Source organism: Prionailurus viverrinus, chromosome C2 (assembly GCF_022837055.1).
Source record: "Prionailurus viverrinus isolate Anna chromosome C2, UM_Priviv_1.0, whole genome shotgun sequence".
In the NCBI taxonomy this organism is placed as follows: domain Eukaryota; kingdom Metazoa; phylum Chordata; class Mammalia; order Carnivora; family Felidae; genus Prionailurus; species Prionailurus viverrinus.
The window spans coordinates 91210077-91224184 of NC_062569.1; the positions used below are offsets into that span (position 1 = coordinate 91210077).

Here is a 14108-nt window from a genome sequence, read left to right on the forward strand (position 1 = left end):
TTTTTTTTTAAAGTACAATGGAGGGGCACCTGGGTGGCTCAGTCTGTTAAGCATCTGTCTTTGGCTCAGGTCATGATCTCACGGCTTGTGAGTTCAAGCCCCACAGAGCCCTGTGCTGACAGCTCAGAGCCTGGAGTCTGCTTTGGATTCTGTGTCTCCTTCTCTCTCTGCCCCTCCCTGGTTTGTGCTCTGTATCTCTCTGTGTCTCAAAAATAAATGAACATTAAAAAAAAAAAAAAAAGTACAATGGAATATTACTCAGCCATAAAAAAGAACGAAATCTTGCCATTTGCAATGACATGGATAGAGCTAGAAAGTATAATGTTAAATGAAATAAGTTAGAGAAAGACAAATACCATATGATCTCACTCATATGTGGAATTTAAGAAACAAAACAAACAAGCAAAGGAAAAAAAAAAAGAGAGAGAGAGAGACAAACCAAGAAAAAGACTTTTAACCACAGAGAATAAATTGATGGTTACCAGAGGGGAAGGAAGGGGGGGGCGGGGTGATGAAAAAAAATAATAAAATGCTATAAAACATTTCATGCCTACCCTGTGTCAGGTGATAGGAGTAAAAACAAAAACAAAAAACAAAAATAAACAAAAACAGTCATTATAGTAGCTTCTAATAGAAAAGGAACTGGTTGAGAAACTGGAGGACTTAGGTTCTGGCCCAGCTCTGCAACTAACTAGTTGAATGGTTCTGGGCAATACATCTTTGCGCAATTCCATTTCTTCTCGCATAAAATGAGATCAGTCTAAATTCAATATCCATTTATTGAGCATCTGTTAAGGTTAAGCTACTGTAATCACAGGAGTACGACATCCCCCCCCAGTTCTAATACTCTGTGGCTTTAACTGTAAGGGTTAGTAAAAAAGTAGTTTCTTGTTTCTATTCCATTCGTTCTCTTACTCATCTTTTCTCAATATTCTATTTAGTGCTCTATCCTATTCCTTGTCAAAGCCTCTACTCCCATTGCTCCTCCAATTCCCAATATACACATTCACATTCAAGAGTAGCCTTGAAGGAGAAGAGAAGCCAGAAGTCCAAAAAGCATATGCAAGAAAGGGAGGCAAGTCAACCTCTTCTGCCTTGGAGGTAGAGGAAGGGGAAGGAACAGTATATGTGATACACATGTGACACTTTTTCCCCCTGTTTTGCTATTCAATCACCAAGAGGACACCAAATCCTTTTTTTAAAAATAACTGCCACCTTAAGAGACTTAGAAACTAAGTTTTTTGAATATAGAAGGAAATAATAAACAGGCATATGGGAGAGAGGTAGGACCCTAATGTAGAGGCATAAGTGAGTGGGAAGTGAAATACGTGAATTAGGTCTGCTCAAATTTTTGAAAATGTTGGAAAAATTATTTGAAGACAAAAATAGCCCTAGGCATCATTACTACTACTAAATTAAGAAGACCGAAGACATTTTAAAATCTTCTTGTGAAAGGGGAACTATTTTCTAGATGACAAAAACAATTTACACTGTTTATGAAACTGAATACCTACTCCAAACACCAGTGGGTCCCAAGCTATAACAGAGCAATTTCATCTAGAAATACTTTGAAACAATTATCACTGAGTGGTTTTATTCGTGATTCGTGGTGGCACAACAGACAGTGCATGATGACTCATAGAGTAACCGCTTTGATATTTAATACCTAAAGACATGTTCCTGAAAGGCTCATCTCATCTAGAAGGAGAAGGGCTGGAATAAGTAAATTTTATTGTGCCTAAAAATGTTAAGAGTAGAATGCGAACATGGAAAAAACAATCTGTTAACAAAACAAAAAACAAAACATGATAAAACACTATGAATCCTGAGAGAATTAAGGCATAAAACTCAGCTTATTGCCATGGTTTAACTATGTGTTACCTCTCATTGGAATCACAAATAGACTATTTTTTAAGCAGCAAACATAAGTCATACAAGGTGCAAGTTTGTGATAAAAATAGTATCCAAAAACAGGTATATCAGCACTAGGGACATTTCAGATGGGTTCTAAGTCTACAAGGTCACTGAACTTGGGGGGCCAACCTAAAACATGAATTGCCAGAGTGAAAAAATCACCTTGGGAATCAAAACATGCTAACTTGGTGTTTAAAATTTATTCTAGGGGCACCTGAGTGGCTCAGTCGGTTGAACATCTGACTCTTGATTTTGGCTCATATCATGATTTCATGGTTCATGGATTTGAGCCACACGCTGGGCTCTGTGCTTGGGATTCTCTCTCTCTCTCTCTCTCTGCTCCTTCTCTGCACACATTCTCTCTCTCAAAATAAACTTAAAAAAATTACTGTAGTAGTTATGTGCATTTTGCATTAAAAGTCATAATGCACAAACACATTCCTTACAAATGAACTCAATAAGGAGAATTGGACCCACAGGATTTTGGGTTAACTCCTGAATTCATGGGAAACTTGACAGGGAAATCTAGACCCTGCTCTTGCCAAATTCTTTGTGTTTTCCAGAGCACAGTCTTATTCTTTTTCACATTTGTATTCTAGAGTCCCCCAGGGCATGGCAGTTACTAAAATAACTGTTGTCCTGCAATATTAAGATTTTCATATTTGCCTGACACTGTTTTCTGTACCTATCATTAACTTACCCTATTTTATGAAATTAGTCCATAAAATATATATCTCTCTGTCTCTAAAATAAAAAAATAAAAAATAAAATAATAAAATAATAAAATAAAAAAATATTACATATACATATATATATGTAATATTTTTTTATTTTAGAGACAGAGAGAGAACACATATGCAAGTAGGGGACAGGGGAAGAGGGAGAGAGAATCTTAAGCAGGCTCCATGCTGAGCATGGACACGGGGCTCAGTCTCACGACCCTGGCACCCCTAAAAATATATTTAAAAATAAAATTCCCTGTATATCTAAAATCTAGTTTTCCCATTTTAATGGTAATGCAAAATTAGAGGTATGTTTTTTCTGAAAACAGGTGGCCATAAGACTAAAATCATACAAATATTACAATAAACTCTATTCAATGACAATAAAGAAGATGAAATAATTTATAAACGGTTCAACACAAGCTATGTTATTTGATTTGTTCAACAAACATGTACTGAGTGTATGTACTGGGTAGGCATTGTGATGGGAATATGAAATTACAAAGCTAAAGCCCTTGCCCTTCAAATCCTTAGGAGTAGTTTAAGTGTCACCTATCAGCACTGTACCAGGAATATAAAGAAAAAGAAGGCAATAATTAGTCCCGCCTTTAATGCTGTGGGGCCTGTGAGAAGAGTACTAGTGGAGGTCCCTCAATATCTTCCTTCTCTTCTGACCTCTGGCTCTGGTCTGACAATATCATCGCATGTATGCACGTGGACCTGAAAGTCAGACTCCAAGCTTTGTCTTCCAAACAGCTGCTCCTTGGCAACCCCTTGAGCCTGGGGAGTACATACCAAGTATGGGGTCCACTCTTGGAAGAACAGACCTGAGAAAAAGGCCTGTTGCTGGCACATCTGGGGTCTTGTGTAGCTAGACTGTGATGAGAAGGGTGGGCACATCCCCCTGGCCCTACAGACTCCTTAGCACATAGGGAATAGTAAAGCTGAAGGAAAGCCAGAGTGGTAACTTTCAGGCAAGGAGCCCAGGGCAAGGACCCTTTGGCAGTACTGGCCACCCCAGAAAACAGTGTCAGGCAAATATGAAAATCTTAATATTGCAGGACAAGAGTTATTTTAGTAAGTGCCATGCCCTGAGGGACTCTAGAATACAAGTCCCCAACAACAGTGGGGATATAGAACAGGGGATGGTTTGGGGGACTGTTCTTAGCCATATAATAGATGTGGCTATAGGGAGATGACTGCATATTGGGAAGGCATATTTAAGTCCATAAAAATATACAATAAGTGATTCAATATACATCAGAAGCTAAAAAAAGAGATCTGAGCTAAGAGCTATATATTGGGGTTGGGGAACAAACACTGGTGAATAGCAACATATATATATTTTTTATGTTTTGGGGGGGAGAAAGCACAAGCGGGGGAGGAGGGAAGACAGAGAGGGAGACACAGAAGCCGAAGCAGGCTCCAGTCTCCAAGCTGTCAGCACAGAGCCCAATACAGGGCTCAAACCCACCAACCGTGAGATCATGACCTGAGCCAAAGTCGGACACTTAACCAACTGGGCCACCTGGGCACCCCACCAATATATTTTTTTTTTTAATTTTTTTTTTCAACGTTTATTTATTTTTGGGACAGAGAGAGACAGAGCATGAACGGGGGAGGGTCAGAGAGAGAGGGAGACACAGAATCGGAAACAGGCTCCAGGCTCTGAGCCATCAGCCCAGAGCCTGACGCGGGGCTCGAACTCCCGGACCGCGAGATCGTGACCTGGCTGAAGTCGGATGCTTAACCGACTGCGCCACCCAGGCACCCCCCCACCAATATTTTTTAAATACAGGAAAAAGAGTCTAGAAAGACAACTAAGAAGGAGCAATTGCAGAGGTAGAAAAAAAAGGCGAAAGAACGGTACAGCAGCAACTAAGGAGAGGAGGGTTTGAGATGAGGATGAGTGGTTGACTCATCAAGTTCAACAGATCAGGTTAAACAGATCAGGTCAAGTTAAACAGAAAGATCATTTGGTATCTGAAATGTAACCATTAGATTCGGCAACATGGAGGTCATTCATGATCTGAGTAGAGCTGTTTCAGCAGAATGTTGAGGATGAAGTTAACACTTGTGAGGAAATGGAAATTTGGATTTAGATGGTGCTAGTAGTTAGATGCCAGAACAAAAATTAGGTATATGCTTGGCAAAGTGACAAGAAAAAAACACCCAAGCCTAAACGAATTGTCTGGACCAAAAAGTCTCTGTTGCCTTCACATACTGAAAGGAAAATGCAACTCACTGTGATTGTCCTAATGCTTTTTAGCACTCATGAAAGCAGCTGCCTTTCAGAAATTAATACCTATTGATCTGGGCTGACTGTCAAGAGGAGTGATTCACAATCTTCAGTAAAAGGAAGCAGATCCCATAATTTAATGTCAATTTTTCTGTGTCATCATTATATGCTTCAGTTTTGTTTTACAAGTTAAAGTTCCTTGCAGATAAGGACCATGGCTTCTAAATTTGCCACATGTTCTCAAGAAGTGTGGATGCTCTCTAGTAGAACACAGACTGACTCAGGTACAGGGAAGTGGCGTTGCTGAAATACACTACTTGCGTTGCAAAACTCTCAGTTACCTAGACACATACATCAGATCCATTTTAAAAAGTTTAAATCCAGTGATACAAAAACCAAGATGATTAACAAATATTCTGGCAATAAAACTTAAAAAAACAAAACAAACAAACAAACAAAACCAATACTACACTGAGGGTGGTAAACGCATGGTCAGTGCAAGTGAGGTAGACCCGGGAAGGGTGGAGAGAAGTTAGGATGGAGGCAGCTCCTGGGCAACAAGCTGTGCAGCAGAAAGGAAGCTCTCCAGACAGTTGACTCAGTAACTCACGGGCTTTCACTCTTGCCTCCTCACCTGAAACTTCACACCTGATAGTGGCCAGTCACATTCACTGTTAGGGGAATGCAAGTCTCGAACTCTGCAGGCCAAGATGTGATAGATCTGCCAAAGGCAGGTGTGCTGCCCTCTTTCTTCATCCCAGTCTCCTCTGATTCCTTGATTTATTCCCTCTCACCTTTCCCCAATGCTCTTTTTCCCCCTTTTTCACCTTTTTTCCTCCTACCTAGCTTCTGCCTACTTCTGAGGCCAAGTTTGTCTCATCCTCACAAGTCAGGTGGCAAAATGGGTGAGAGAGTGATTTCCCTAACAGGCTGAGAGGATAATTAAAGACCTGGAGTTTTCTCCAGCAGCAGCAGAACTAGATGGTAGAGAGTAGGAAAACCAGGTGCTGCCCACTAGTGTCAGAACTCCTGAGGGTTGCTAGCCTTTGGTAGGCCTGGGGGGTGGGGGACAGGAGGGAAGGGGTATGGGGAAGGGAACTACAGACAGCCTCACAAAATCCTGCTCTTGCCCTGTGCACCTTCACCTTCAGCCCTCAAAGAGCAAACCCCATCTCCCCCAAACCCCCCCACCCCCTGCCGCACAGGCCTCAGTGGCACGTGGGATGGCATTTGCGCACAGCCACATTCCATTTCATATCATTCACTATACTACAGCTTTTCAAACAAATGCCAAGAGCTAAAGTTCAAACTGAAGATCCACAGCTCATGGTTTTCTAATGTACTTGACATTTTAGTTTGTATTTAATGATATTCTGGTATCCTAACCTTTTGCTTTCTGACATCCTGGAACAAATACTTGGGATTCCTCAACTATTTTCTATTTAGAATATGTTTTAGAATTCGAATTTTTATAGCTGGAAGAGACTTCAAACCTCATCTAGATAACCCACCTCTGCATTTTACAGATATAAAAATTGAGTTCCAGAGAGGCTAATACATTTAAAATCATACTTATAATTTTATAACTTTCTTTTCTCCAAAAAGTATTGGGGGAAGCTCCAAAGTCATATAACTAGCTAATGGCTAAGCCAGGACTGGAAAATAATATAAAATCTGACTTAATCAGTCTACAAATCTCTCTACTCTTCCAACATGGTCTCATTCTCAAAGTTCTCTTAACATTATTAATAAAAATCATTGATTGTTAAGATAACTCAAGGTTCTCAGATCCAAAGGCATGCAAGTAGCTAGCATATTTTTTTTTCTGTGCATATATCTACTTTAGAAATCCATTACAACTAGCAGTAGTGATAATTGGTTTAGAAGATAGAAAATAGAAAATTGGTTTAGAAACACAGTAGATACTTCCTCAGTGTAAGTCCAGCATTCTTAACTTTAACTCTACGTATTTTTAATACAAAATAATTTAGAATTGACAACAATATTTACTTCTAAGACTCAATATGCCAATGTTTCAAAAATTTTCTCCCAATTCCTAATCATCCTGCATCAGAGTAAACTGGTGTGTTATAGAATTTCATGGATTTTGAAAATGGCAGAGTGCTAGAAATAGTTTTCCTTTATTTAGTCCAAGAAAATATAGGGCAAAAAAAGGGTCAGAGATGTCATGAATTAATTACTGAAAAAAGGAAGAAAGGAAGAAAGAGTTGATGGTGGAAAGGAATAAGCCTTCTAAAGACTACTGTTGCAGTCTTCAGTTTTAAGAAAATCTATTTCAGGGGCCCCTAGGTGGTTCAGTTGGTTAAGCACTCGGCTTTGGCTCAGGCCATGATCTAGCAGTTTGTGAGTTTGAGCCCCACATCGGGTTCTGTGCTGACAGCTTGGAGCCTGGAGTCTGCTTCGGATCCTGTGTCCCCCTCTCTCTCTCTGCTCCTCCCCTGCTCACACTCTCTCTTTCTCTCTCTCTCTTAAAAATAAAATAAAAAACACCCCCCCAAAAAAAAAAAGAAAAAAGAAAAAAATTAAGTTCACTGACTCAATTACATAGCCCAGACAACCATACTAATGTATTTAAAACAAATTTTATGTTAATGTTTATTTATTTTTGAGAGAAAGAGAGTGCAAGTGGGGGAGGGGCAGAGAGAGAGGGAGACACAGAATCCAAAGCAGGCTCTAGGCTCTGAGCTGTCAGGATGGAGACCAATGCAGGGCTTGAATCCACAAACTGTGAGATCATGACCGGAGTCAAAGATGGACACTTAACCGACTAAGCCACCCAGGAGCTTCTTTTTTTCTTTCAGTTCTCCCCCCCACCCCCCACTCTGCCCCAATGCATCTCTCAATACTTAAGCATAGGTAACCACAAAAACCATACTGACTTTACAGTTTTATCCACTAAGTCATTTTAACTTCATAGTCTGTCATAAGCATCTTGTCATTAAAGATTCTTGGTAATCATAACAGCATGACAGTTTACTATGCAGATATACAAAACTTATTTAACCATTTTCCTAATGTTTGCTACTTACTTGCTAATATTAATAATGCTGTTGTGACAATCTTTGTATGTAAATATTTGCTACTTCCCAAATTACTTCTTTAGGGTCAATAAGTCAAAGGATATGAACATTTTAGGTTTTATGAAACATACTCCCAAATTGTTTTCAGAAGGATATGTAGTAATTTATATCCCCATTAGTTGTGATTGATGTTTGTCTCACCAGCATTAAGTTTCATCAGCACTGAGTGTCACTGTTAAGAACACACACACACACACACATACACACAAATAACTTGGTTTAGTTTTCTAATGCTCTTATAACAAATTACCATAAAACTTGTGGCTTTAAAACAACACAAATTTACTATCTTACAGCTCTGTAAATCAGAATCCAACATGGGTCTCACTGGGCCAAAATCAAGGTGTCAGCATGGCTATGTTCCTTTATAGAGGCTCTAGAGAATAATCAGTTTCCTTGCCTTTTCTGGTTTCTAGAGGCCCCCTTCCTGTTTTCAAAGCTAGCAACAGAGATTTGAGTCCTCTCAGGCTGCATATCTCTGACTTCCTCTTCAGTCTCTTTTAAGGACTTTTGTGATTACACTGAGCCCACATGAATAACTCAGGATAAGCTCCTTATTTTAAGGTTAGCTGATTAGCAAACTTAATTCCATCTGCAACCAAAGCATTCCCTCACCATGTAACATAACATATCCATAGGTTTCAGAGATGAGAGCATGGATATCCTTTGGGGCTGGGGGCATTATTCTGCCTACCACACTTGGTAAGGCCAAAAGGCATCTTCTCATTTTAACCTGCATTTCTTTTTTGATTACTCGTCTTTTTTCCCTACTGGTGTATTGCAATCTTTCTCATTTTAAGTGAATGCTTTATATATTTATCTACATTATTTACCTGCATTTTAACTGGGTACATGGCTGCTGAGCTGTATTTCTAGACTCTCTTACAGAAGGGCTTTAATCTGTTTTAAGACAGGGGTGGCCATGTGACTAAGTCTACAATGGGACGTGAATACAAATGACATATACAACCTCTTCGTCATCACCTAAAGATGTAGTCATTGCCCTGGATGTCCTACTTCCCCTTCCTGTGGGCTAGAATGAGAGTATGACTATGAGCCGGCTTCAACCACTTGGACGAGGACATCCCTCTAGGGGATGTTACAGCAACAACAGAAAAGAAACTTGGGTCCTTGGAGGGCCTTGTGGAACAGAGCTGCCTACCTGCTTTGAGCAAATCTCAAGCAATCCACTATCTTTTAGACTGCTTTTTTTTTTTCCAGAGAAAAATAAACTTCTATCTCATTGAGTCTGTGTATTTTTGGTATCTTTATTATATAGCTTAGCTTTTTATACCTTACTAATGCATAGGCTGTCAATAAATGCTGACTGTTGAATTATGAATTTAAAGGATGAAATCTGGAAACCAACATTTGTTATTTATGTCTACTGTATCTGTTTTTCCATTCACCCTCCTAAATTGCTTATATGTTTTTATATTATTCTATCGGTTATCTATCATACTTGCAACACATATTTTTCCCAGTTTGCGTTTTAACTTTGATTTGTTTTGAAGCATAAAGGTTCAAATGTTTATGTAGTCAAACCTATAAATCTTTCCCTTTGTGATCTTTTTCATGGTTTTTATGCTTGGAAAAAAGAAATCTCTTTAGAGATAAGATTAATTTTCCCTGATACTGTCTCCCTGTTAAATACGCAGCTCATCACTCCATCTGGAATGTATTTTGATGTATGTAAGGTAACCAAATAAGTAACTGATTTTCCCAAACACATATTAGATAAACCTACTTAATAAAATATGATTTGTTTAATAACCTACTGACTTATAGGTTTTTAATTATGTTAAATTATTACCAACATCTACTACTGGCCTATTTTGTTCCTGTAATGATTTTGTTGCAGATAATATTTTAATTGTTTGTTCCTTTTGACATTAAGAGAAAAAAAATCTAGGGCAAATCTTTATTCAAAAGAAAAAAATTGGGATTTACAACAGACTCTGAATATATTCCTCATAACTTTCAACTCAGCCTACTCTGGAAATCCTATCAACATGTGTGATTATGATTATGTAAAGTAGGGAAGGAGAGGGGTATGATGAGGGAGGGGCCCATGTGGAATTCTAGAATTCTAACTTAGGTAATGGGTACATGGCTGCCTGTTTTATGATTATTTCCCTAAAGTGTACATATATGTTTATGTACTTTTCTATACATATATTATGTTTAACCTAAACAAAGTAAATAAAAATATTCATATAAGATACTGAATGGGCCCTTGGAAGAAATGTCTCAAAAATCACCATATCCTAAAGATAACCAAAAGAGGAAAAAGTATTATCCAGAGCTTCCTATTTTTTTATCCTGTTAACTGCTAATGAAGATGAGTTATCTTTGCCTACCAATCTCCCTCATCCAGAGCCCATATTACCAACCATGCAGAAACAGTAGTGAAACTTGACCCCTGGAGGCTTAAGAGTCAAACCGGGGCAAATAAAATTATTGAATAAAGGCTAAATCTTAATCTGCTTCAAGACATTAAATATATTATGTGACTATACTGCAGGATGGGCAAGCACAATGCAATGTGCTTAATCATTTAAAGTGAGGATGCTAGAACTTAGGGACTAGTTCTGAAACTTAAATGAACATAAAATTAACTAAAGGAGCATGTTCAAACTGTTGATTCTGGAGATTCATTCCAGAGACCACATCAGTGGAACTACAGTGGGGCACAGGGATCTGCATTTTTAATAAGTAGGTAGTCTGTAAACCATACTTTTAAAAAACACTGACCTAGGGAAACCTGAATCTTAATGTATTTTACAGAAAAGAGTCTTAATCCTGAAATCTATCAACTGTTCATTTTTACACAGAAAGGTTTCTATTTCTATACTGGGGAAATCTGCATATAACCCTTCTTTGCCTTTCCTTCTCTTATTCTTGTTACTAAAACTCTAACATGGTCATTTTAGTTTCACTTAACTAGTGTCTTCAGTCAAAAAGGTAATATATGCACATGGTAAAAATATTTCCAAGAATAGGAAAGAGTACCAAAAAAAAAAAAAAAAAAAGTAAATCTCCCCTCAACCCCAGACTTCTAGTTCCTCAGACATCTTTCTCAGAAACAATATAATGGTTTCTTTCAAAAACAGTTCCTTGCCAAACACTGGCACATACATCCCTCCCACTTTTTTCTAAGTAGGAACATTTTAAACATAACATATTACATAATATGTAAACTTTGCATTTAAAAAAAAACTTGACACTATATCTTGGAAACATTTCTGTTCAGCACTTAACAGAACTTTCACTTCCTTTTCACAGCTGCATACTATTCCATCATACACTTCACCATAACCAATCCTCTTTTGAAGACACTGCCCTTCTGACCAGTCATCTACTATTACAAGCCAAGCTGCATAAACATGCTTATTCTTGCAAACTGGTAGAGCTTTATATGTGGGCTAATTTTTTAGAAGTGTAAATATTGGGTTAAAGGACAATTGCATTTTGAATCTACTAAATACTGTCAAAATACCCTCCAAATAGGAATGCCCCAAACTACTCGCACATCAGTGGTGCCCGTTTTTTCCTACCCTGAGCAACATACCATGTCATCACACTTTTTCATCTTTGCCAATAAAAAGACATCTACTTGCTGTTTTAATTTTCATTTCTTTAATTATGACAGAGAGCTTAACATCTTTCCCTAAGTTTACGTCATCTGTATTTCAATTATCTGTAATTGCTTACTCATTCATACCTGTCACTCATTTTCCTACTAAGTTATTTTATTTGAAGGAATTCTTTTCAACTAAAATTCAACAACTTTATTGTTGCAAATATTCCCCAGTTTTTAACTTGTGACTTTGTTTTGTAGTATATTTAATCATGAAGATAATATAAATTTTTATGTGGTCAGATGTATGAAGCCTTTTTTTTTTCTCACATCGGAATCTTTTTTTAACTTGTTTTATTTTTTTAAATTTACATCCAAATTAGTTAGCATATAGTGAAACAATGATTTCAGGAGTAGATTCCTTAGTGCCCCTTACCCATTTAGCCCATCTCCCCTCCCACTACCCCTCCAGTAACCCTCAGTTTATTCTCCATATTTAAGAGTCTCTTATGTTTTGTCCCCCTCCTTGTTTTTATATTATTTTTTGTTTCCCTTCCCTTATGTTCATCTGTTTTGTCTCTTCAAGTCCTCATATGAGTGAAGTCACATGATTTTTGTCTTTCTCTAATTTCACTTAGCATAATACCCTCTGGTTCCATCCACACAGTTGCAAATGGCAAGATTTCATTCTTTTTGATTGCCAAGTAATACTACATTGTATATATATACACCACATCTTCTTTATCCATTCATCCATCGATGGACATTTGGGCTCTTTCCATACTGTGGCTATTGTTAATAGTGCTGCTGTAAACATGGGGGTGCATGTGTCCTTTTGAAACAGCACACCTGTATCCCATGGGTAAATGCCTAGTAGTGCAATTGCTGGGTTGTAGAGTAGTTCTATTTTTAGTTTTTTGAGGAACCTCCATACTGTTTTCCAGAGTGGCTGCACCAGCTTGCATTCCCAGCAACAATGCAAAAGAGATCCTCTTTCTCTGCATCTGTTGTTCCCTGAGTTGTTAATGTTAGCCATTCTGATAGGTGTAAGGTAGTATCTCATTGTGGTTTTGATTTTTATTTCCCTGATGATGAGCGATGTTGAGCATTTTTTCATGTGTCGGTTGGCCATCTGGATGTCTTCTTTGGAGAAATATCTATTCATGTCTTTTGCCCATTTCTTCATTGGATTATTTGTTTTTTGGATGTTGAGTTTGACAAGTTCTTCATAGATTTTGGATACTAATCCTTTACCTGATATGTCATTTGCAAATATCTTCTCCCATTCCGTCGGTTGCCTTTTAGTTTTGCTGATTGTTTCCTTCGCTGTGCAGAAGCTTTTTATTTTGATGAGGTCCCAGATGAAGCCTTTCTTCTATGGCTTCTGGGACTTGTGTAGGAAGGCCTTCCCCATGCAAAAAGTATTGAAAAATAGTCTCATGTTCTAACACTTTTATGGTTCATTTTTTTTTTTACATTTAAATTTTTGATCCAATTTGAATTTACTTAAGTGGTAAGACAGAGATTTAAGGTTTTTCTTCATTTTTTTTGGTCCCCAGATAGCTAAGTAATTATCACAAAACCATTTAATAAACAATATTTGATATGGTTATTTCTTTTCTTTCTATTCTATTCTATTCTATTCTATTCTTAAGTAATCTCTACACTCAATGTGGGGCTTGATCCCACAACCCTCAGGTTAAGAGTCGCATACTCCACCAACTGAGCCAGCCATTTTGGTCATTTTAAATGTAATTTTGCCAGCCACAAGCATTTTACAATAGAATATATTTCTTTAAAAAAAATCTATGTTTACTAGAACCATACTATTTAACTTTCTAACACACATTAGTAAATGTTATCTATTATTTATATTAATGAAAACTATACTGAACTAAAAGATAACATGGCATGTGTTAGGAAATTGCTGGATAAACACATATGATTAACAGCAGATATAACTTACTTTAAGTTCACCTTCCAGAAATCTTTATTTACTGGGCATGCAATATCATATAGTGCTATAGAACAATGTCATCTATAATTTTTTTGTATGATCTGCTTCCCAATCATAGAAGACATGCTTTATAGTTGATTATTCTAAGTTCCTTATTTATCCATGACGTTAATAGAAGTGGCAAAATAATTTCCTTGAATTTTTATTGGTACTATGCAGATAAAAGAAATATTGATACCATGCAGAGGTACAGCACCAATACGAAGGTGGTAAGAAAAATCCTGATTGAGAAAAGAGCTTGTCAGAAGCTGCTATTTTCATGTCTTGAGACTTACAGAAGCTAAGATATAGGAAGCCAAGGGTGGAGGGTCACTATTCCTGAAGACTGGGTCTGAGACTCAAAAAGCTCCAAGTAAAACAGGGGCACAAAATATAGATGGCCAAATACTCTTTTCAGTGCTAGTCAAATCCATGTTAAAGGTCTTTACCCCTTCCCGCTGTGTATCAGGATGGAGACTGAAGCTTAAAAGTGGTGATCTATTGAACCTACTAGTCAAAAACACATATTCTAATTGTAGCATTTTCATTTTAACAG

The 14108-nt window shown here is 37.6% G+C and overlaps 1 protein-coding gene across 1 annotated transcript in view; it reads right to left on the bottom strand.

The window, feature by feature from the left end:
- SLC49A4 (solute carrier family 49 member 4) overlaps positions 1 to 14108 on the bottom strand; it is a 78407-nt gene that overhangs the window by 52097 nt on the left and 12202 nt on the right. The window lies entirely within an intron of this gene.